Source organism: Trichosurus vulpecula, chromosome 1, assembly GCF_011100635.1.
Source record: "Trichosurus vulpecula isolate mTriVul1 chromosome 1, mTriVul1.pri, whole genome shotgun sequence".
Lineage (NCBI taxonomy): Eukaryota > Metazoa > Chordata > Mammalia > Diprotodontia > Phalangeridae > Trichosurus > Trichosurus vulpecula.
The window spans coordinates 74907921-74928115 of record NC_050573.1 but is presented as its reverse complement, the minus strand read 5'-3'; the positions used below and the strand labels follow the sequence as shown (position 1 = coordinate 74928115).

The 20195-nt window shown below is 46.5% G+C and overlaps 1 long non-coding RNA gene across 1 annotated transcript; it reads left to right on the top strand.

The window, feature by feature from the left end:
• Positions 1-4756: 4756 nt before the first annotated feature.
• Positions 4757-14662, top strand: LOC118827819. The gene is made up of 3 exons (XR_005009535.1): positions 4757-4926; positions 12268-12333; positions 14111-14662. It is a non-coding gene; the product is annotated as an uncharacterized LOC118827819 (long non-coding RNA).
• Positions 14663-20195: the final 5533 nt, after the last annotated feature.

Here is a 20195-nt window from a genome sequence, read left to right as displayed (position 1 = left end):
CACAGGTGGTCAACCAGCTTCTGCTTAAATCCACTTAAATGAAAGGGATTCTGATACCTCTGAAGGCACTTCCTCCAACTCCAAATTCACCACTCCTGGCACTCAATTGTGCTCTCCTTGGCACTACCTAGTACCTTACTGGGCTCCTGAAAGTGCTCTAAAAATGGAGGCTCTTCCCTCTCAAAGGCTGTGGGAGATGGGTCTCTATCTCTAGAGAGCAGGAAAGTCAGACTTGTGGCCCCTGGAGCTTGGGATCAGAGCTGCAGGAATGCTCTGGAAGACAAAAAGGTCAGATGTTCTAGAAGTTGGTGGGCCCCTCAAACTCCAGCCTTTCTCAGCTTTTCCTTCACTTTCCCAGCTCGGAACAGTCACAAACAACAACAAACATTAACTAAAATCTTACTTTGTACTAAGTGCTAGGGATACAAAGAAAGGTAAAAACAATCCTTGCCCTCCAGGAACTTACAATCTAACACAGAAGACAACATGAAAACTTTATATATACAAGAAAACTTTATACATATGAGATACGTGTGTGTGCCAGATAAATTGGAGGTTGTTTGTCCTTCATTTTTTGGAGAAGACCAATGACATTGAAGGGTAATATCTTGACTTGTGCAGCAATTGGATTTAAGTGAGGCAGTTGTGGGCAAAGTAGTTAGCCTGATTCTCATAGTCACGGAAGTCCAGCAGTGAGACAAAAGTCAAGACAACTTGGTGATGGCTCTGGATGTGGTGGATGACCTTGGGTCTTGGATGTCTGACAAAACTCTTAAGGGCTCTGCAGTGCCTATTTCAGCCGCCTTTGTGGCTGTCGGAACAAACAAAATATGTATGTGTAGCAGATAAATTGGAGGTAATCAGAGAGAGAAAGTACTAACATTGAGGGGAACTAGGAAAGTTCCAGGCTTGTTGATGCAGGCTGAATTGAGTATAAAGCTTATTGCAGACACCAGAGGGTCCACACCCAGCCTGGCTCAGCCACTTACTCCCTAGACTATTTCAATCAATAAACATTTATTAAGTGCTTACTACATGCCAGGCTCTGTGCTAAGTTCTGGGAATACAAAAAGAGGCAAAAGATACTCCCTGCTCTCAAGAAGCTTATAATCTAATGGGGGAAACAATATGCAAAGAAATAAATACAAAGCAAGCTAGATACAGGATTAATAGGAAGTTATTAACAGAAGGCATTGGAATTAAAAGGGGCTGAGGAAAGCTTCCTGTAGGAAGCAAGATTTTTGTTGGGTCTTAAAGGAAACTAGGGGGAAGCTAGGTGGTGAAGGGGATAGAGTGCTAAGCCTAGAGTCAGGAAGAACTGAGTTCAAATCTGGCCTCAGACACTAGCTATGTGACCCTGAACAAGTCACTTCACCCTGTTTGCCTCAGTTTCCTCATTTGTAAAATGAACTGGAGAAGGAAATGGCAAATTATTCCAGTATCTTTGCCAAGAAAACCCCAAATGGGGTCATGAAGAGTCGGACACAACTGAAATGACTGAACAACAACAACAACAAAGAAACTAGGGAGGTCAGTAGGTAGAATGGAAGAGGGAGAGTGTTCCAGGAATGGGGGACACCCAGAGGAAATGCCCCAAGCACAGAGATGGAATGTCTGGTTCCTGGAATAGCAAGGAATCCATTGTCACTGGATTGAAAAGTACCTGGCAAGGAGTAAGGCATAAAAAGACTGGCAAGGTAGGAGAGGGCTAGGTTCTGAAGGGCTTTGAATGCTAAACAAAACATTTTGTATTTGATCCTTGGGGGTGATAGGGAATCACTGGAGTTTATTGAGTAGTGGGATGACATGATCCAACAAAGAAAACCACTTTGGTAGCTGAATGGAGGATGGGTTGGAATGGGGAAAGATCTGAGGCAGGTCACTTCTTGACCTTGCCCCATCTACCTCTTTAGCTTCATTTTCCTTCTGTAGAATGTAAGCTCTTTGAGGACAGGGACTATCTGTTTATTTTTGTATTCCCAGTGCTTAGCATAGTTCTTGGTATATAATAAGCACTTAATGCTCTATCTATATCTATCCATCTCTCTCTCTCTCTCTCTCTCTCTCTCTGTGTGTGTGTGTGTCTTTCTTTCTGTCTCCCCTTAGCTTCTGCCAGACACTGTATACTCCACATCTAGTTATACCAAGACTAAAGTGAAACACTTCTTGCTGTCAATGAACCCGTGGAGTCTCCATCCAACACGATAGCCCTTAAAATGTCTGAAGAAAGTCACCATGTTCTTAGATTCCTCTATTTCGATAGGCAAGAGAATCTCAGAAGCTCTCTAGTCATTTTGCAGTTGAGGAAGCCCAAGCCCAGAGAAAGTGAGTGGCTTGTCCCAGGTCACACAGGCAGTAAGGAGCAGGGCAGGTATTCAACTTCTGAGGCCTTTTCCCACCATGCCATGTTGACAAAGTCTTCTGCAAGCTAACTATCCTCTGATCTTTCAGCTACTTCTCATGTTGCCCTTCCCCATGGTGGTCACCTTCCTCTGGACACTCTCTCTTCTTAAAACACAGTGCCCCAAACAGAAGGCAATATTCCAATTGTGATAAGACCACGGCAGAGTATAGTGGGATTATTACCTCCTTATTTGGGGACAGATGAGTCCTTTAAGTTACTATTGTGTCCATTTGACCACTGAGGAATCTGAAGTGAGGAGAAAAGTGGAGTGGAGTGCTTTTGCCAAGGTCACACAGCTAGGCCACACTCAAACTGGGATTTGATGAGGTCACCAAGGGCCAGACACAATGGATCCAGCTGAACATCGATGACAAAAACCTCCTGACTGTAGATCCAGGGGGGTCTACTACATCCAGCTGCCTCTTAAAGGGCTGAAAGAGCTCTGAGGTTCTGTCTGCTCTCAGAATCCCTCCAGCTCCGGTTTCCTCCCACCACTCCACCCCCCTTTTTAGGGAAGCCTTAAGGGTGTGGGCTAAGGGTGAAGCAGCACATCAAAGTGGTTGATGTCACAGCTGGGGAAGACTAATTAGTATTTATTCTATGCCTCCTCCCCTTCCTCTCCATTCCCCCTCCCCAAAGCTGGTCATTAGGCAGGAAATAATTAGACACTTGGAAGAATTATGGACAGGTTCCCCTGGGCATGGAAGGGAAGGGCCCCATGGATCTTAAGAATTCTAACTCCAAGCTGGTTTCTCTGTCACACTGACCAGGAAGAGAGACTTGGGATGTATCTTGGGGGGTATGATGATTCATTCAGGATTGTAGGGGAAAGTAAGGATTAGAGAAAAGGTTAGAGAAGAAAAGTTAGAAGTTAGAGGTTAGAAAAGGTTAGAGAAGAAAGCAGTTGAGGAAGCCCAAGCCCAGGGAAAGGGGGTAATGGAGACCTTTCCCCACACTAACCCCCATAGTTTCATACCCATTGTTCCAAAGGAAAAACTGAGGTTGTTATTAAATGCATCCTGCCCAACATGGGAAGCCCTCTTCCCTCACCTCCTGCTTTTCCCCTTAATTGTAACTTGGTCAGGAAGATTTGAGCACAGGGTGTATTTAAAGAGGGGCGAGACTATGGAAGGGAATCAGATCCGACCAGGGACCAATATGCATCTTGAGGGAAAGGTTTGGAGGGGTAGGGGGAAGGAGAAGTCAGGTGGTCAAGGATTAATGTCCTGGTCTTGAGCTTCAACAGATTATCTCTAGTCTGCTCTCAGACAAGCTGAGAAAGTGAGATAGATCATCTATGGATGAGTGGATAAATAGGTAGATGGGAAGATAGACAGACAGACAGCTAGTAGATAGATAGAAGGAATGACAGAACAAGTAAAGGAAAACAATGAAACATCACATCTCTCCCTCCTGGTCTGGGACCAATGGGAAGAGCCTTCATCTTCTAGGCAGCCAATCTGGCACCACTGTCCATCTTGGGATGACTACCCTTCCCCCAAACACTTTCCCCAACCCACAAACGGGAAGTATGCAGCTGTGTATATTCCTGGGTGTGCTTATGTGAGTGTGTTTGGATGTCTGTGTTATTTCTTGGTGCCGCCTTAGCGGCGGTATGTCTGTTTCTACCAGTGTCAGTAAGCCGTGGTGGGGATGTCTGTGAGTTTGTGTCTGGGTGTCTGAATGAGTTTGTATGAGTGCGTCAGTGAGTTTTTGTATGTTACTGTGCACACTGGTAACTGAATGTGTCTTTGTGAATAGACATTCACGGACGAGTCTATGGGAGGAGTCTGTCATCATGCAAAGAGGGCAGACCTGAGTTCCTATCCTGTTACTGGCATTAATTTTGTGACCCATTAGCAATTCACTTAACCTCGAAAAAGCTTCCCTGTTCTCATCTGTAAAATGGGGATAACACCGGCGGTGCCTCCCTCTCAGGAGGATTATGAGGAACAAATGAGATAGTATATGTAAAGTGCTTTAGAATCTTAAATGTCAGCTGTTATGCGTGCGTGTGTGTGTGTGTGCGTGTGCGTGTGTGCGCGCAGACAGACTGGGATGGAGGATCCCCGGAGGGAAGGGGAGGAGAAGCAGGAGAGGGAGGAGGAGCGGGGGGGGGGGGGGAGGGAGGGAAGAAGGGAGGAGGGGAGGGAGAGGGAACGTCACCGAGACAGACCCGGAGAGGGAGCGCAGCGGCCGAAGGAGGCGGGAGGCGGGATGGGGGGGGGGCAGGGGAGGAGGGAGGGAGGAGGGAAGCAGGGAGGGGGAGGGCGCTCCGTGGCCCCACATAACCTTCGCTGAAGCCCCACGGCCCCGCAGAGCCGCCGCCAGGGCCGGCCTCCGGCGCCGCCGCCGCCGCAGCCTCGGAAATGCAATTGTCCGCCGAGGTGCTGAGAGTCGGGGCCCTGCGGGAGGTTTGGTGAAAGCAGGCGCGCGGGAGCCAGCGGCGCGGGGCCCGGGAGGGGCTCGGGGCCCGGAGAGGCAGCGGCCCGGCGGTCTGGAAGGGCACGCAGCGGGGAGAGGTGAGTGTCCGGGGCCGGCGGGCGGGCGGAGCGAGCCCCCAGCCCCAGCCTGCCCCGGAGCCCGCGGGGTCGGGCCGGGCCGGGCCTCGGGGCTGCGGCCCCCTGCTCCCAGGGCGGGGCTGGTGAGCGGGGGTGGGGGGCCCCGGCGGGGGACGGCTGCCGCTGCCCCGGCACAAAGGGCGAGGGCCGGAGGTCGGGGGCGGGGTGGGGGGGGCCTGGGAGATCCGAAGCCTGGGGGGAGCTGGGCTGGGGCCGGAGAGCGAGAAGAGAGCGGCCGACGGGGCAGGGAAGCCGAGACTGATGAGCCGGGGCTGGAGCCCCGGCAGCACCAACAGCACCAACACCCCAACACCCACACCTGCTTTCAGAGAGACCAGAAACTGGGGGGGCCCGCAAGCTCTCTTAGCCCTACTTGAGACTGTTGCTCTTGGGGAGAGAAGAGGCAAGGGAAAGGAGGAGGATAAGGAGAAGGGGGGATGGAGGGGAGAAAGGAGAGGGAAAGGGGAGACAGAAAGATGGAGAGGATAGAGGGCTAAAGACGGGAGTGGGGGGAAGAGAGAAGGGGGGAGGGGAAATAGATGGAGGGAAGGCAGGAGAGGGGCTTAGAGGGGAAAAGAGGGGAGGGAGAAGAAGAGAGGAGGGAAAGAGTTCCTAGCGAATCCTAAGCATCTTGCCAGTTCAGTTTTCCTAACGTCTTTCCCCACTCCAGAGCAGTATAAAGAGGTTTGCGAAGGCTCTTGGGAAGAGGATGGAGGCTAACTCCCCGAGTTAGCCCCAGGCCAGGTAGACACCCTTCCCCCATACAGACCTATTCAAAGTCTGGGCCAAAGGGGGAGGGGGGTGGAAGAACAGGTATCTGGAGGGTGCTGGAAGGGGGAATGAAGGAGGGTCTTGCTCGGTCTTGCCTCCTGCAGGACTGCCCTTGGGGAGAAGGAGACTGGGAGGAAGACGGTACAATCTCATAGGGTGGAGCCTCTGAGATGGAGCTGATCTTTGGGCACCAGCAGAACGTGCCCTGGGTGCTCCCTGAGATGTGCTCAGGTCATTTAGGCTGGGGTTAAAGGAGAAGGTAGATAGGGCTAGAGCAGAGATGGCTCAAGGCACAGGGGTGGTGGGGAGCAGGCAAGGAACGACAAGAGAAGGAAGGGGCCTGCTTTCCTCGGCTTCACCCCCATACTCTATTTTGGGACATCCCCTCCCCCAATAGGCACATGGGAATGCAGGTTTTGCTTTCTTTAAATTGAATGGGGGGGGTTTGAGGATGGGAGAGGTTTTGAAATCTCTGGGGGAAAAAATTTGTTCCCTTCCCACACCCAGACTAAGTTTCTTCTGAAATTTTCCTTTGATCATGATGAACTTGAATCAAAGTCACCCAAGCACACGAAAGCAGGGAAGCTGGGAACCGGGACATTTTGGTTCCCCTGTAAAGAAGCAGCTGGGCCCAAGGGGCTGTTCTTCCAGCCCAATACAGAAGTGGCTTCTTGGGTAATCTGCCTCAAAGACGATTGGGGGCAGGGGGTATCAGGAAGCTATGGAATGGGTAGTTCTTCAGGCAGGTCTCTTTGGCTGACTGCTCTAAGAACCCACACCTGCTGGGGGAATCAGACTAGTGCCAAGGACCATGGTGAACAGCCCTTGTAGAGATAGGGGCTGGGGAAATGGGGGCTGGTTGGGAAGGAGGGAGCATTAGGCTTCGAGAGGAAAGTTGGGTGGGGGAGGACTAGGGCTGGGGTGGCTGGAGTAGCTGGGCCCTCCTCTCTCCCCTGTCATTATGGCTCCTCTGCAGTGTATTTATAGTGCCCTGAGGTTTACTTAAAGGAACACGCCCTCCAAAATCTGCTATAAAAAGGAAAAATGGCCCCTTATTCCAAAGCTCACGTAGCACTTTTAAAGAGACAGGGGCCTTTTTATAATCTACCCTGGCCAGGAAAAATCTTAAAATGGGGGTAGGGGGACCAACTGTCTTATTCAGTCAGAAAGCTTCTAGCACTTGGAGGGGGGAGGGTGGACAGGAAATCTGTTCTCTCTCATTTCCCAAGCCCTACTCCTACTCCTTAGTTTTTCTGTCACAGTTTTCTTAGCTTCCTCATTCTCCCAGCTCTGCTCTGACACACAGACACAGTGATATACAGACACATGAAGTCCCACTGATATAGACACATAAACCAACATGGAGACCCAGAATCACACCAAGACGCACATAAGGCTGCAGTTAGTTCCATACAACAGCACAGTCACACAGACTCAACATTCACATCCACTCAACAAACATTTATTAAACATTTGTGCTGGACACTGCCCTGGGTGCTAGGGAATACAAAGACAAAATGAAAAAAGACTTCTGCTCTCAAGGAGCTTCTCTTCCATTCTGTGGGCACAGAAGAGGAAAGAAAAAGTAATTGAAGGATAGAAGGCACTAACCAGGAAGAGAAGTACCCCAGAGCTGAGACTTAGGGGCAGTTGGGAAGAGGGAATTCATTCGGGGTAACCTAAATAAGGACAGAGTTGGGGAAGAGCTTGTAGGCTTGTTTGGCAGGGAGGCAGAGTGGATGGTAGGTCATAATATGGGATAGGGTGGAAGGGTAAACTGAGTCACACAGTGAACTGTAAACATGCAGACACAGGCATATGAATGGCATGTATGTCATTTGTGACAGTCACATAGACGTAGAAACTCATACAAACACATCTAAATACAGTCACACATAGTCATAAGAACATACAGTCACCAGTATTGACATAGAGACACCAAGACACTTCATTTAATGATCTACACACAGGTCTCCACAATGACATACAGATATATAGTTGTAAACACTTAAGTGCTGACACACAGTTGTAAATAATGACCAACAGAGTGATGTATGGGTGCCCACCCAGAGTTCTATACGTGAATGTTCCAATATGTACAGGCTAGACACGATGATCATACAAGGTTCTTGACTTAAATCTCCTTATACTAATTAGGCTCTAAGCACTGGTGCCTCATCCTGCCTCAGTCCCTTCAAAGATAACCCTGGGGAGTGGATGATTGGGAGACCCCCAAGGCAGGCAGGGAGACAGGGCTCAGATACCTCCCCTCACAGCTCCTTCCGTCAAGAGGAACCACTGAAAAGAAAATCTGAAGGGAGCTGAAAAAGAAGTACCTGGTGGGCTTTCTTCCTTTACCCCTCCAAACCCATGGCCTTCCCACTAGCGAAGTCCCAATAACTTCAGCTAGCCTCAATTTCCCTCCCGTTCTGTGTCATGGAAAAAATTCCCCCATCTCTCCAAGGCTCTCTCCTCATTCCTATCCTAGGATATTTCCAAGAAAGATAACCAAAGTCTGGTCTCTGCTTTGGGATTGAATATGAGATCTTCCCTTCCCTTCCATACCCACTCCACCCCTCCTTTCTGAAATTCAGAGGGATGAAAGGCTGATAGTGGGAGTGGGGCTGGGGCCTGGCAGGGGCTGCTGGTAACCTGAGAGCCCGACTGAGGAGCAGGTGTCAAGGAAATGAGAAGCCGCCAGCTCTGTCTAGACAGCCACGGACCATTAACAGCTCTTCCCCACCAAACCTCCCCCCCAGCACACACATGGGGGCGACCCTGGAACTGGCCCTCCTCTGTCACTCCCCCCACAATGGGCCCTTTGTCTTCCTCCAGACTTTCTCACATACACTTAGGCTCACAGACATACACAGGTACACACACACACACACACACACACACACACACACACGATACACAAACATATAGACACAGCGCAAATACAATTCTTCACAGACACACACAAAATACTTTTGCTCTGTCTCACAGCAAGATGCCAGACACCATCTATTGCCTGAATCTCTCAGTATGCCTCTGACCTCTGCCCTTTCTCCTAGGCCCTTCCCCCACCTTGCTCTTCAACTTGGTGGCTGAGCTGTTCCATCTGTGGCCTCAGGCACAGCCATGTTTCTTACTCTCACCTCTGACCCCTGAATCCCAAGCCCTCACCAGCTGCCCCCTTAGGCCTACCAGTTCCTATAGCCCCCTCCCATTCCTCACACCAGGACCTAAAATTGGTCTTTGACCCCTTTGACTGGACTCCCTGGCCCTTGGAACCCTGAAATGAGAACATACATGGGCACTCCCCATTCCTGCCCCAGGCTCATGATTGGGGGCCTCAGGACAGACATTTCAGAGCAGGCTGTGGTGGGGGGATGTTCCCAAGTGATTTCTGTTCCCCACCCTGGCTTCTACTCCTTTCTCTTTCTCCTGGAATTGTCCCAATCTGAGGCCAAAGGGATTTTTTTTGCTTGGGGGTGGAAGAGAGGACAGAGCCTCAGGAAGCTGGAGCAGGTAGTGGGGGAGTGGTGGGGTGGAAGGGAAATTGCTAGGAAAGAGATTCGATTCTGGGCTTCAGAGCTGAACAGACAGAGACTGATGGACAGCCCCACACAGACATACACACATAAAGGCAAGCAGAGACCCAGACAGCTGTAGGGGACAGATGGACCGATAACTATTTTGCCATGTGGCACAGGAGCAGACTTGGGAAAGGTAGGCCTTTGCCCCACCCCCACCCCCCTGCCCTTCATTCCTCCTGCATTTTAAATGGCATTCAGCCACCCACTTCAGCCTGCCCACACAGCCGTCCTCTCTGGGAATCCAGGACCACACAGTCTGGCCATAGGACTGTCAGAGTAGAATGAAAGGAGGGGGTGGGACACTTCCCCAGTCCAATAGCCCCTTTCTCCCTCCCCAGACTAGGGAGAGAATTCCCTCTATCTGTCTTCCTAGGAAACCCCAGTAGGTCCCTGGCTGGGGAACCTCATATTCCAAACCTCTCAGTTGAAAAGAAGGGAAAAGGGAGGTTCTGAAAAGGCCCCTCAATCTCCAACTCTCAGTCTCCCTTCCATTTCTCCTTCTCCTTGGGCCCCCACCCTTTCAGTCTTACCCAGCTTTCCTCATTCTCTCAGCCCCATCCCCCAGAAGGTCAAGGGAGTCTAGAGTTGAGTGGCTGGGCCAGGCTGTAGAGAGGCTGCACCTTGCTCAGGGCCTGCATTGTTCATTCCAGCCCTTATCTTTTTCCTTCCCAGTTTCCCCATCCCTCCCCCAACCTTCGTTTATCTCTTTGCCCTATCATTATGGGACTCCCCCTCCTGTTTCCCTTGGCTCAGAGTGTCTGGAGGTTGGCCTCCTCCACCCAAGTCCAGATAAAGACGTCTCTCCTTCGCTTTCAGCTCTAGAGATCCTGTCTGTGCCAGTAATAAGGACCACTCCTCCCTTCCCCTAGCACTCTCTGGAGAAAGAATGCAGAATATGCCAGAGGCCACTTTCTGTGAATGAAGAAAGATCACAGGATCAGGGAAACCCTTCATTTTATAGATGACCAGTCTTTTAACACCAGATCCAGAGTTTTTTTCACTACCTTCTGCTGGGGCCCTAAGGGAAGGGAAGACTGCCGTGGGATCTTAAAATCCTAAATTGGTGGACTCTGTTAAGACCAGACCACAAAGGACAAAGGAGGGAATGGGAAGGATTAGGGACCAGAGCCATGAAGTGAACTGGAGAGTTCTGGGTTCCACCCTGAGCGGGAGATAGAATGGGGACTCATGCCATAAAAAGGAGCCCAAACAGTGCCAGCCTGGACACTTGGGTCCTTGTGCTCTGAAGAGGGAGCGGGTCCGTGGGCCATCTAGTGTTCTATACCAGAGTCTGGGATGGAGCTTGAAAGGCTTTGGGAATAATGGACATGGACCCTCTGAAGAAAGAAGGAGGTGATTCCGGGAACAGAAATCAGACAGCAGGTCTCAAATCTGCCTGTCTGGCAGCCAAGGCTCAGTGTTTTCCTGAGCTCACTCTCTGGAGGAAAGCTCTAAGAAAATGGCTTCCAACTGGGATTGAATTTGTAGATTACAGGGCCAGTCCCTTTGGACCAACATCTGATTTCCCCTCAGAAATACATAACCTACATCTCTAGGCTGTTGTGAGGTTCAAATGAGGACACAGTTAGTCCAAAAAAGGGAAGACCTGTTAAAACCAGTGTCTTTCCTTCCTTATGCACTTAGCCCTAGACTGCTTCCAAGGTTCTTTAAAATACAAAGTAACTTCTCCATTCCCCCACCCCCACTCTGTGCCTGAGGTCTGACCAGTCCCCTAAGGGGTGCATTAGAGGGCTGGTCCCCTGGGAGTATTCTTGGAGCTGTTTGGATGATCTGTATGTCCAACTCTCCCTCCCCACCCATCCACACCGTCTGTAGGCAGCATAGAATGTCGGCAGTGAATCTCACACCTACATGGTCTTCCCCTTCTGTCTGCCAACTGTGCCTTTGCTCCTGCTCACTAAGTGGGGCCACAGGAACACCCAGATGTACCAACTACTCTGGATGATGTTTCTTAGCACTTTTGTGAATTTACTTCATTTCTGTAGGCCTTTTGTTTCCCAATACGTAAAATGAAAGGATTAAAGTACTTTATTCACATATTAAGTGCCTACTGTGTTTGAAGCGTGCAAAGAATACCAGGCTCAGATGATCTCCACCATCTATATACACCACACTCCTGGAGAGACACAGGTTAAATATAAGTAAAACCCCACAAAACCTCCTATCCCCTACACATGAAAAGATGCCTACCATGTAAACGTAGAACACAACAGCTGTGCAGGCAGGAAACTGTAGTTCCAGAGTTAGTGGGCAGAAAGTGGGCAGAATACAGGAGTTGGCAAGAAACAGAGGAAGCAAAGACAACCCAGGGAAAGACCCCATCTGGGCAAGAGGCGGTGCGAGATTAGGAGGGGAAAGCTGCTGGAACAGGGCCCAATTCCTTATTCTCTGAGATCACCCGCCCTAAGGAAATGGAGAAGGGAAGGCATCAGAATGAACCTTGACTGCTAAACCCAGTCCAGTACTTGGACTGTCCCAAGGATTTTCCCATCCATTATTCTATTCAATCTTCACAAAAGTTCTGTAATGCTAAATAGAGCAATTCTTTGAGCTAAACTTATATCATTAAAAAAAAAAAAAAACCTCATCCAGGTGACAACGTGTTTCCTGATTTAACACTGGAAAGTGGATTAGAAAGCCCACCGTGGAGTCAGGATGGCTTGGGTTTAAGGCCTGCCTCTGACATACTAGCTATGTGAAGATGGTGTGGAGAGTTATCCATGCTTTCAGGGCCCTAAGCCCCTGGCTCTAGAACAGAAGTCACTTCTCTGGAGAGAGCCTCCATGCTGGGGACTTCTACACACCAACGAAATGATTGGACCAAAAAAAAAAAAGCCATCAGTCTTACTGTGGTTGTTTCAAGAAAACACTTTTGAAATGAGTTATTGTTTAAGGATTCAACTGAGTTATTATCGTTCTCCTTTTACAGATCTGTACAAACTCTTGCCTAGAGGGGCAAAGCATTTGATCGAGGGGACAACATAAGTTTTCGCAGGTTAGACATTGCTCTTTGTATTCTGTTCCCCAACCCTAGGTTGGACGAGTGATTATAATTGGCTTCCAGGAGGACCTTGAAGATTTTCCTTGCTTTAGGTCCAGTGAATGTAAGCTCCTTGAGGGCACTTTTGTCTTTGGATCTCAGGTGCTTAGCATTTAGTAGTTATGGAATAAATGCTTGCTGGTTAATGGCTAAGTCTACATTACCTCTTTTGAACTCACCACTCTGTGAGGTAGGTATTACCCATATATTATTATCCCTATTTTGCAATAAGAAAATGAAGGCTAGAAGTTACGGGACTTTCCGCTACTCACACAGTCAGATTTAAACCCAAGGTCTCCCCAGCTTTCAAGTTCAGTTCCCTTCCCATTACACAATCCTGCCTCCTGAAGGGGTGGGGCAGGTTCCCATAATTCAGAGTTCCGGAGAACCTCTCAAAGGCTGGGAATCCATGGAGGACGATTCCTTTCTCTGGAGGCCCTGATTACTCCAATCTGAAAGTCTTTTGGCTATACCCCAGGATAGGCCCTCCTCAACACCCTGGTTCAACAAGTATTTATTGTGTCTGCTATGTGCCCCTAACCAAGCCCTGTGGAGGAAGCTCAGAGAAATATAAGTCGTGGTTTCTGATTTGGACCTCAGTCTAATCGGGAAGACAGAAAATGGCCACAAATAAGATTATATGTAATTTACAGAGGGGGAGGGGAAGGTGTTGTAAGAGCTCAGAGAAGGAGGGGCAGCCTGGTACTATAGGAAGAGCCATGATTTTGGTATCAAGGAACCAGGTAACAAATCAGTTAAGATCTTTGAGCCTCAGTTTCCTCATCTACAAAAGCAGAACACTGGACCAGATGACCGCTGAGGACCCTCAGGGCTCTGAATCTATGATCATGTAAACCAGGAGTGATCAGGGGTGGCCAGACTCTCATGAAGGCAACTGAGGGACTGAGGTTGGGTTAAGAAAGGAAGGAATTTGGAGAGAAAGGGGGAAGTCCCACAGTAGGTAAGGATGAGTGTAGAGAGATGGGCCAGCCAGGGTGGAGCCAGATTGTTCAGAGCCTTCTAAGTAATTTGTTATCATGGAACTATTGGAATTGAAAGGGATGTCAAGAGATAATTTTGTCCAACTCATAAATTTTAGAGATAAGAAAATGACCTGCTAATAGGTAAAGTGACTGGACCTTGCCTGAAGTTAATTGAAATAAGGTGGCCCCTTAAATCGGGCCCTGGAATTTGTCTGTAGCAAGAGATGACTTGTTTCCCAGCCTGTGGCTGCAGATAACTAACCCAGCACCTGGCATGGTGGGAACTAGTTATTCTCCCTTCCCCTCCAGTGCCTGGGTTTCTGGGAATTGTAGTCCAGCACCTAAACAGAGGCTTCAGAAGATGAAATCTTCCCAAGGCTTCAGCTGCCCCCTTATGGCAAGGGGTGATATATAGCCAACCTAGCCAGAGCTGAGACTTCAGTTCAGTTTTACCAATATTTACAGAGGAACATCTATTGAGCGCCCAGCACTTTGCTAGATGCTGAAGGGAATTTAGAGACCTAGGTAACAAGATCTCCACCCTCCAAGAGCTTATAGTCAAGGCAGTATGTGAAGGTGTGCCAAAATGTGAGTGGTAGAATTGACAAGTTCTGTAAAAGTTCAGAAAAATGGGGAGATTGGTGAGGGCTGATCAGGGAAAGCCTCTTGGAAGAGGTGTGTGCTGTGCACACTTTTTGAGCTCTTTCATGGCAAGGACTGTGACTTCTACTCTTTTTGCTCTCCTTCAGGAATCATAGAAGCACAGAATTGCAGAGCTGGGAATGACCTCAAAGGTTAATCAATTCCATCCTCTACCTGAGCAGGAATTTTGGACAAATGCTTATCGGCCTCTGCTTGAAGACAGTTCGTGAATAATAACTCATTGCTTGCTGAGGTAGACCATTGCACTTTCAGACACCTCTCATTGTTCCAAACATCAGACCTAAATTTGCCTTTCTGCAACTTCCCACTTAGTTCTGTCCTTTGAGGACAAATATAACAAATCTGACCCTTTTTTCACATGACAGACCTTCAGACACTGAAGATGGCTCCCCTAAACCTTCTCTTTTCCAAGCTAAGCATCCTCAGCTGGCCCTCATGTGTCATGGTTCCCAGTCACCTTACCATTTTGGTGCCTTTCTCCCGACCACCCTCCTTTTTGATACGGTCCTTTCTAAAGTGTCATAACCAGACCTGGAGACAGTACCCAGGATAGGGTCTGATCAAAGCTGAGTACAAGGCAACTCAGTGGCACAATGGATAGAGTGATGGCTTGAAGTCAGGAAGAGTTATCTTCCTGAGTTCAAATGTGGCCTCAGACACTTACTAGCTGTGTGACCCTGGGCAGGTCCCTTAACCCTGTTTGCCTCAGTTTCCTCATCTGTAAAGTGAGCTGGAGAAGGAAATGACAAACTACTCCAGTAACTTTGCCAAGAAAACCCTAAATGGGGTCACAAAGAGCTGGACGTGACCTAGACAACTCAACAGCAAAAACGAAGGACTTCTTCCTCCATCATTTTGGACATACCGCTTCTGTTAATGCAACTCCAAATTTTATTACTCACTTGTAGGATAGATAATAGATGAGCTGGAAGGGACCCTGTTAGAGGCTATGTAGTGCAAACACTGCCCCTCCCCGCCAGTTTTAGAGATGAAGAAACTGAGTTGTAGAGAAGTCACAGGTAGTGACAGAGGCCTGGTTGGATTGCACTTTCTTTGACTCCAAAGCCAGACCTCTTTCCACAGCACCAGGTTTCTTTGGCTTCCCTGGATTCTGAACTGGAGGGCCTGGATTCAATTCTAAATTCTGGAGCTGCTCCACTTGACCATGGACAAAGCTCTTCCCCCACGAGGCTCAGTGTCTTCATTTGTAAAATGAGAAAAGTGGACTAAGTCAGGGATTCTTAACCTGAATTCTGAACTTTCAAAAACTATTTTGATAACTATTTCAGTATCACTGGTTTCCTTTATAATTCTACGTGTTTTATTCATTTAAATCCCTAGGTTTCATCAGACTGACTGCCATTGGGGCCTATGACACAAAAAAATGGTTTAAGAACCCTTGGACCAAATGATCTTTGGGGTCCCACACAACTCTAAAATTGATTGATTGTGTGTATGTGTGTGTGTGTGTGTGTGTGTGTGTGTGTGTGTGTATCAGTAATCCTCCATTATATCCACTATCACAATTTTCATCCAGTTCTCCAATATTACTAGACTACGTCTTTACATTTTATCCACAAGTATATCTTGACAAACTATAAAATGTCTTGTTGAAATCTAGTTATCCTATTTCTATGGCTCTCCTGATCTAATCAATTAGATTGTACAGATAGATGTACGATTTCATTAATTTGAGTGTCCCCTCCCTCTAAAGCTCAGAATTTCAGTCCAGTGCTTGCCTGCCTGTGTTAGTTCTTTCTAGGGCTTCCAGCCAACCTGCTACAAGCTTTCCTGGCTTCTAACATCTGAGGGACACCAGTTGCACACATGAGCTGTCTACCCATCATCTTTTGCCTTATCCATGGGACTAGCCCATCTTTTTTTTTCCCCCAATTTTTTTCCAATCATGGAGTTCCTTCATGACATTTTTTACTCCTGTTCTTCAAAATTCTTCATTCGTTTTGTATATAGCAGCTTGCTCAAACCCACAGGGTGTGGCCTCCGTTGTCCTTTGTGATAATCATTTTCAATTTTTCAGAAGCTGTTGTGTTGAATCTCTCACAGCCACATAACAATACCACTAGATTATTGGGGTCATTAAAGGCGCTTGGCAATTTCCTGAAGGTAATGCATCCAACTTTCCCTCAGCTGCTTAATTTTAGGCCCAACTCCAGTGTCCATTTGTGTTTTCTGTCCCACATGAGTATGTGTATATACACATATATGTGTATATATGTGTGTGTGTATATACACATAGTGATGATTTCCTATATATATGTATATATACATAGTAATGAGATATATGTGCATATATAGATATACACATGGTGGTGAGATACAGATATATACATATAAATTCACACACATAGTGATGAAAAGCTCCATCTGAACTGTACCTTATAATCTGAGCAATAGATAATAATTGATTTTCCTGTATGGATGATCAAGTCAAACTCTTCTGAGATCCCTACCAGGAGACTCTGCAATGTTCAGGGACTTCAGTGTACAACGTCATCCGTAGTCTACAGGGAATCTTCTTCAGCTCAGATATCTTTGGTGAGCTCTGTTTTCCTGTTTTATTCCTCATGTAATATCTGTGAGCAGGTCATTAGTCATTAAGCAAGACTCTCTGTTATATCTTGCAAGGAATCTTGGTTGAATTCGATTTGTGGATGGGATTAGCCCCTTAAGGGACTAATAGGTCCCTCAAAGTGGCATTTTACTTTGCTTAAATCGATGTTTTATGTTCCACAAACAGTTAATTACAATGGATGCTTTTATTTTCTATGTTTTTCAGTCAGTTGTCTAATCGGGCTACTTTTCCCATCTTTGTTCTTTTTAGTATTATTTCTCCCTCCTGTAGAAACAAACCTAGGACTGTGATGTTAGAATCCAAATGCAGTAGCTCCATGGACTTTGATGGTGTTCATTACAAAATGTCCTTATAAAAACCTTTGCAGATCTTCCATTTTTCTTCTATTTATTGGCTTTTCCATTTTAATCCTTAAACACTCTTGTGATGACTTTGTTTAGTTGGCTATCTCACCAAGCTCTCTTTAAACTAGTGTTCCCCTCCACTGCATTTCCCTGATTTATGGGGTGATAATGCTTATAACCATCCATCAAGATTTTGCAAACAAGTTTATATTGTAAACTGGTGTTGCCTTTGCTGGCCCTCTCTCTCTCTCTCTGCTTGGTGAGTAAGTCAGGCATTTGCTCATTTAGGCACTTTTTAGAGTGTTCTGGCCTCATTATAGCAATTGATTTAGAAGCAGCTAAACTTCTGTGTAAAATCATTCTGTCAGTGTCTGATGACAAATTTATTGTTCATTACTCATTTTTCATTACCAGTAGTTTTTAAAAATAGGTCATGATTTTTAGATCTTTCAATTATATGCCATATCTTTTTCTCATTTTTCTCTCTTACAGCTTTCTACTAATTCTGACCATTGCTTTAAAAAGCTGATAGTCTGACTGTTCAGAGAACTGATTCAGGAATGACTTCACATCAATACCAAGTCCTTTATTATCTGTTAAAATTTAATTAATTTCATTTTTTTAAATTATGGGATAGCTAGGCGGTACAGTGGATAGAATATTGGCCCTGGAGTCAGGAGGACCTGAGTTCAAATCTGGCCTGAGATACTTACTAGCTGTGTGACCCCAGGCAAGTCACTTAATCCCAATTGCCTCAAAAATAAATAAATAAAATTATGTTACTTGGTGCTCTCCATATGCAGTACCTGCCTACTCTTTTTGTTGTGAAAGTATTCATGAAATAGAGGTGTGAGGCTTCTGTGCAGTCTACATGTGTCTTGGATTTCTCTCATTCCTTACCCTTGAGCCATGTTTTCTCCCCCCCCCAACTTCATTTATTTATTTATTCATTCATTCATTTTTAGTTTGCAACACTCGGTTCTACATATTTTTGAGTTCCAGATTTTCTTCCCCCCTTCCCCCCACTCCCCAAGACAGTATGGAATCTGATATATCTTCTACGAATAACTTCGCATTGAACTTATTTACATACTAGTCAAGTTGTGGAGAAGAATTATGACCAATGGAATGAATCATGAGAAAGAGGAAACAGAACAAAAAAAAAACCCAAAAACAAAAATAAAAGAGAGGGAAAAAAAAAGGGGGGAAAAAGGCGAACATAAAGTGTGCTTCAATCTGCATTCATACTTCACAGTTCTTTCTCTGGATGTAGATAGCATTCTCCATCATGAGTCCTTTGGAGTTGTCTTTGCACCTTGTGTTGCTGAGAAGAGCAAAGTCGATCAGGGTTAGTCCTCACAGAATCCATATATCTGTGGTTGTGTATAATGTTCTCCTGAGCCATGTTTTCTAATATAATTCGCTCCATTCTCACCTACTCCTGTGATTGCATTGACATCACCAAGTATTTCACTGATTTTAATTTGGAGAATCTTGTTGAGTGATTTTAAGATTTTTTTACCTTTCATTCTCTTCAACCAAAGTTTACTGATAAGCTGAAATTACCTTTATACAAGAATCTTTTTGCCAGTACTTACCAGGAGGACTGAAATACAAGGTACCGAATATCCTGGGAAACGATTGACTTGGTTGCCTTTGGGTGTACGGTAAAAGCAATTGCCACAACTTCCTTTGTAGCCTCTCCAAGGGCTACCTGGGAGCTCTCCTGCCATTGAACTCAACTTCCTTTCTCTGGTTTTATTTGTAGCAACAATGTCAAGATTGATAGGATTTAGTTCTCCTGGTAGTCCATCCACTCGCTGGTCACTAGACAAGAGTGAGAATACCAGCAGTCTGAAAAAGCATGATTCTTGGGACCCCTCCTCTGCCACCATCACTTCAGAAGCAGAGCTGAGGGTGATTTTGTATTTTGGCACTGGCAGGTTGGCTCTCTAGACCATGAGTGACACCTGAGAGTCTAGGGGGGATACCCTGCAGATACTTGGAGCTCACAATCCCCATTGTTGTGTTTCCCTTTAATAGTCAGCCGGTAGACAAAATTAGCTCTTCAATCATCAGTCATTTATTTGTTCTCCCCCCCACCAATCACCCCATTGGAAAAAGAAAAACAAAGCCCTTGTAACAAGCACAGTTAGGTAAAACAAATTTCCATATTGGCGTGCAAAAACGTGTGTCTCATTCTGCCTGTCACTCTATCACTTCTGACATGAGGTGGGCAGCATTATTAGTCATCACTGTTCTATATAAGCATGACTGATGAGAATTCTTAAGTCTTTCAGAGTTCTCTGTCTTTACAATGTCGATGTTATACTATAAATTGTTTTTCCTAGCTCTGCTTACTTCATTCTGCATCAGTCTATACAAGGCTCCCCAGGTTTCCCTGAAACTGTCAATTAATTTCTATAACCCAAGAGTATTCCATTACATTTATATACTATAATTTGTTCAACGATTCTCTAATCAATAGGTACCCCTTAGTTTTCAGTTTTTGCCACTACAGAAAGAGCACCTATAAATATCTTTGTCCTTCTTTCTTTGATCTCTTTGGGATACATAGGTTTAGTAGTGTTTTCGAGGTCAAAGGAGATGCATAGTTTGGTAACTTTGGGGGCATGGTTCTAAACTGCTTTCCAGAATAACTTGGGCAGTTCGCATTTCCCATACAACAGTACATCAAAGCGCCTGTTTGCCTGTAGACCTTCTAACACTTAGCTCTTAACAAAGGCTTTTACTAAGAAGGTGTAGTAAGGACAGGATCTAGAAAACATTCTTGCTCTAAAACTGGGGTGCATCCCCCCTACTAATATACAGTGTGTCTATAGGAGTGGGTACACCCTTCTAGGACACTGAAAATGAGGTGTGCCTGTAGGGAACATGTGTCCATTAGCTCCCTCTTGAATCTGTACGGCTCTCCTCTCTGATGACTCCCTCCTAGGAGCTGAGTTCAACTTCAAGTGACTGCCTCCAGAATTGAGGAGGGGCATGTGTGTCCTCCCACAGACTTTCCTGAACTAACTCTACAACTGCTGGATGGGGTGTCTTCACCTGACCCACTAGCTCTGCTGTTAGAAGGGGACAAAGGAAGAGAGAAAATCCTCCAGGTTAACTCCATGCCAGGAGTGTGGGAGTAGGACTGTGTAAAGGATTACTTCCTCCTGGCATGGCTTGCTCTTAGTGAATCTGTGACAAGTGCTCACAAACCATCTTCTAACA